The following is a 5,000-nucleotide window of genomic DNA, read 5'->3' as shown; positions in this document are numbered from 1 at the left end:
TTGGGGATATGTAAATGAAAAGAGAGAGAAAGAGAGGAAAAAAGAAAAAAAAAGAAAAAAGATCTGAATCAATAAAACCAAGGATATAATTGATTGTACCAGATTATTGCAAAATACAGTGTTCCTAGCCAGTGTGCATAAAGGGTTTACAAGTTTTACAGATATGTTGACAGATAATGAAAACAGGCCTGCATGAAACAAGAGCACAAGTGCCAACATTGCTTTAACTTACAATGATTATTACAGAATACATTGATTTAAAGAGATTATCACAGAATACAATGTTCAAAATGGATTGAACTCTTGAGGATATATATGTTAAATGTATTTTAGTTTTACTATCTATATATCTATCTATCTGTATCTATGTCTACACACACACCTATGGAGAAAAAGAGAAGAAGAGCGGCAAAAAGATGAGAATTGTGTGTGTGTGTGTGTGTGTGTGAGTTTATGTCTATTTATCTATGAACCATGGATGACATAACCAGTGAGAATCATCAGAGGATAATGTAAAAACTTAATTCTTCCATGAAATACAATTATTACTGTACAATAATGTTTAGTGTAAATATCTACAAGAAATGATTATTATAATGATAATAATGAAAATAATGATGATGATGATGATGATGTATTGTAACTATGCTTTCAATGACTTATCAGCTTTCATGTTGTGTCATCTTTTTGTATGTCTATGATGTTTAGAATAAAACAAAAACAAAACAAACACACACACACAATTAAATAAATAAAATATAACATATAATGCAAGAACACAAGGTTTCTAGGGTATGCTTCCAACAATTTGTCAGTTTTCATGTTTCTCTTTCTCTTGTATGTATATCATGTGAAAAAAAAATAATAATAATAAAATAAAAACATAAAAAATAAATAACATAACACAACAGCAATATCAGTTTTGCAGAGTATGCTTTCATAAAGATGTCCTTTTTCATATGCTTTAGCATTTTTTTTTTTTTCTTGATAAAATGTGAAAAATATTCAGTTGATGTAAGTGCACATTTGCTTTCTTTCATAGACAAAGTCTGGCTATTTCATCTATCAAGTTAATTTGGTAGCATGTTCTTTAACGTGGATGATTTAGTGAAAGATATGCGAGTCTTTATAATAGCTGAAAATTTCCATCTGCATTTACAAAATATCATAATAACATGCCAAGTCTAGAAAAGATAGTCGTTAAAGAACTGGTATGTGTCTAAGCATTGAAACAGCCAGCTAGCCATCTCTAAGGTGTGTGTGTGTGATGTGTTCCATCAAAACTAGTCATGCTAACTAGAGCAGTTGGGTAGTTTGTTGGATTAAGCTCCTTTTGTGAAGTGTATAAGGACTATATTGTGGAGATATTGTGGAACCGGTCCATTTCTACTTGTCCGAGAGTTGAGCGGAGGCAGTTTGGTAGTTTGTTGGATTTAGCTGGTTAGTGAATAAGGTCTAGATTTGTTTGAGATATAGGGGAGAAGGTCGATTTCTGTTTGTCCGACGGCTGGTCGGGGCGCGCGTAGGCCTCACCGAGGCAAGAGCAAAGTCAAGTTGAATGTTGCTTGTGTATGAAATATGAAATGAGAAATGGAATGGATTGTATTGTATTGTCTTGTTTGTTGATGAGTGAGATTGTTTTTTTGTGTTTTTTGCTTGTTTTTGTTTTTGACTCAGTTTTTGTTGTTTAGTTTAGTTGATGTTTGTTATGTTTTTTTTTTGTTTGACGTTTGAGTTTGCGTTTTTGCTCTTTTTCTACGTGTTTTTCACTGGACTCTGTTTCTTTTTTCCTTCTTGTTGTCTTTTTGTGTGGTTGGACTGTTTGTTTCAGTGTTGAATTTGAGTTTTAGAGTTTTTGTGTGTTCCTTTGTGTGGTGATTTTGTTTGTGAGAGAGAGGAATTCGAGTGTTTTCATGAGAGAGTGAGTGAGTGGGTTGGTACTGATAACTAGCTAACTACTGATCGGTTTGTAACCCGATCCCTCCCCCTCCTTATCTGGCTGGCTGGCTGGCAGTGGTCCTTCTTCCTCCCTCCCTCTCTCTCTCTCTTTCTTGCACGTACATTTTTATCTTCCTCTACCAAATCAAATTCAATGATTATTACTACTTCGTGCTCATACTCAGTGGCTATTTTACTCATCAATCACTTTTGTGTGTCACCAGGTATCGTAATATTATTGATAGATATCCCTTGTAGCAAACTGTGCCTGTCTGATTCAACATACATACATAGATTGTTTCTATCTCTTTATCTGTTTCCTTTTTCCACTCCGTACCACCCACCCCCCCTCTCTCTCTCTTTCTCTCTCCCATCATAGACAGCGAACCAACCATTCATTTCTAGCCATTCATTCATTCATTTGTTTTAGTTTTTGTAATAAATCGACTTTACACTTGTAAATGCATGCATGTATCATCTCTCACTTTCTCCCCCCTTGACTCTTGACATGAAATGGGCCTACACTCTTATTTATTATCATTGCTACTGCTTGTTACATGCTTAATTAACACCATCGACACTGCTACTACTACTAATACTACTATTGCCTACATTTGTTTTTGCCCCTAACATATACTGAGATCAAATAAACGTTGGCTTGTTTCTTGATTTACTCTCCTCTGGAACTCCTTGTAACAAGCAAACTGTCTTTTGAATTTCTTCTTCTTCTCACATGTCCCAACATACATACAACCACATACGCAGACAGACAGACAGACAACAATTAGTAGCTACGAGTTAACATTGATGAGAGCTCGCGCAAAGGAAACGAAACGAAACAGAGCAAACAAAGCAAGGCAAAGCAAAGCTAGGAAAAATGGCTATTCCACTTGCGTTTTCTTGGACCCTACTCGAACGAACAAACAAACAAACTAGCAACCAATCAATCTAGCAAGCACGCATCTTCTCGCCGGATCACCACACATACACTTACGAATCAAATCAAACAATTCAAAGTATTATCCATCACACTTGCACTCTGACTGACTGATTGATTGATTGAGTTTTACCTTATCTGCATGCATACATGAAATAAAGAGAGACAGACAGGCATGCATGCACATGCATATACGCAGACACACACACACAAGTACCAAGACAACTAACTCACCAACCAAGGGCAATTCCTTCAAGCTTGATAGAAACAACGGCGACATAATAATAATAATAATGATAATAATAGTAATAATAGACCTCACTCTAGTAAGGAAAGAGGTCACTCATTCACTCACTCCCTCCCAATTGCCATTATACCATCGTAACTACACCAGTGGTTTGTTGTTGCCTACATACTAAAAGCCAAACAAACAAACACATAGTCAACTGATAATATGATAGAGGTGGCCTGTTCCCCCCTCTCCCCACACTTGGAGAGGGGTTAGCCACCTCTATGCAAGTGTGGGGAGAGGGAGGGAGGGAAGAAGGGAGGGAGGGGGGAACAGGGAGGGAACAGGGAGGGAAAAGGGAAGGGAGGGAGGCATAGAGGTGGCCAACCCCTCTCCCTCCCTCCCTGTTCCCCCCTCCCCCCACTCCCCACACATGCAAATTGGTTTGCGACGACCGACCGATGAATGAATAAATGAATACACGACACGAGTCAGTCATTACACAGATAGATGGATGGATAGATAGATACATAGATAGAGAGATACGACCACAATGTTTAGAATGCATTCCTTATCTACCTGGCCCTTAGGTCGATAACCGACAAAACAACCAGCAAGGAAAATCATGGAATCGCCGACGCCGCCGACGATATTCATTCGCTTACAAAAATGAAACAAACAAACAAACAAAAAAAGACATCGAGAGACGTACATGTTTACATTCTTAGCCATACTTGAGTCTTCACACTTATTTATTCCACTTGTCAGAGGAAAAATGCTGTACATATTATCAAATATGGGGATGCTCACTCTCTCACTCACTCACTCACTCACTCACTCACTCACTCACTCACTCACTCTCAAATGAACCAAAGTAAGGAAAGCAATTTTGCACACCTCCCTCCCTACCAAACTCTCATATAATGATTGGATGAACAAACAGTGAATAAACAACTAAGCCGCACATGATATCTGTAGGCACTACTAGTGACATGCACACGCACACGTACACGCCATGCAAAACGTACACATTCATCTAGTAAAATGCATGCAATGAATAAATGCACACACACACACAACGCGCACGTCCACGTGCATGCATGCATGCATAGATAGGCACATAGGCACCTGGATGCACAGATATCTGCACACATACACACCTGCACACATAGACGGACGTAGGCACCTGCATGCACAGATATCTGCACACATACACACCTGCACACACACACACATAGACGGACGTAGGCACCTGCATGCACAGATATCTGCACACATACACACCTGCACACATAGACGGACGTAGGCACCTGCATGCACAGATATCTGCACACATACACACCTGCACACATAGACGGACGTAGGCACCTGCATGCACAGATATCTGCACACATACACACCTGCACACACACACACATACACACCTGCACACACACACATAGACGGACGTAGGCACCTGCATGCATAGGTATCTGCACACATACACACCTGCTCACATACACACCTGCACGCACGCACGCACGCACGCACACGCACTCAAAAAGAAAAGTCAAATCCAATCAAATAAAAGCCTAACTTGTCGCATTCACACGCACCCACACATGCAAATTGCTTAGTTCTCACCTATAGCCGCTAATTACAAGCACAACGCACACGTGCACACGGCACGGGATAAGAGTAACACTAACCATATGGAATAATTCAAAGGCCATGCTCGAAAAAAGTAGAAAATATCAGAAAATGCTCTTATAAGCAACAGCCGCACACACACACGCACAAGCACACACGCGTACACGGCACATACACACGAAAAAAGGAAAAGAAGGAGGAGAAGAAGAAAGAAAAAATGGTAATAATATTATAAACAATGAGAACTCAACGGCAAAATATATATAT

The 5,000-nt window shown here is 39.2% G+C and overlaps 1 long non-coding RNA gene across 1 annotated transcript in view; it reads left to right on the top strand.

The window, feature by feature from the left end:
- The window catches only part of LOC147466520 (uncharacterized), a 9,538-nt gene extending 8,667 nt beyond the window's left edge, over positions 1 to 871 (top strand). The window contains exon 4 of the long non-coding RNA XR_015190857.1: positions 1 to 871. This exon is cut by the window's left edge and continues 845 nt beyond it. This is a non-coding gene — a long non-coding RNA (uncharacterized LOC147466520).
- Positions 872 to 5,000: the final 4,129 nt, after the last annotated feature.

Source organism: Penaeus japonicus, unplaced genomic scaffold (assembly GCF_977035675.1).
Source record: "Penaeus japonicus unplaced genomic scaffold, GWHDUDI00000001_assembly GWHDUDI00000254, whole genome shotgun sequence".
Taxonomy (NCBI): Eukaryota; Metazoa; Arthropoda; class Malacostraca; order Decapoda; family Penaeidae; genus Penaeus; species Penaeus japonicus.
The sequence above is the reverse complement of the archived record's forward strand: the minus strand, read 5'-3'. Positions and strand labels throughout refer to the sequence as shown.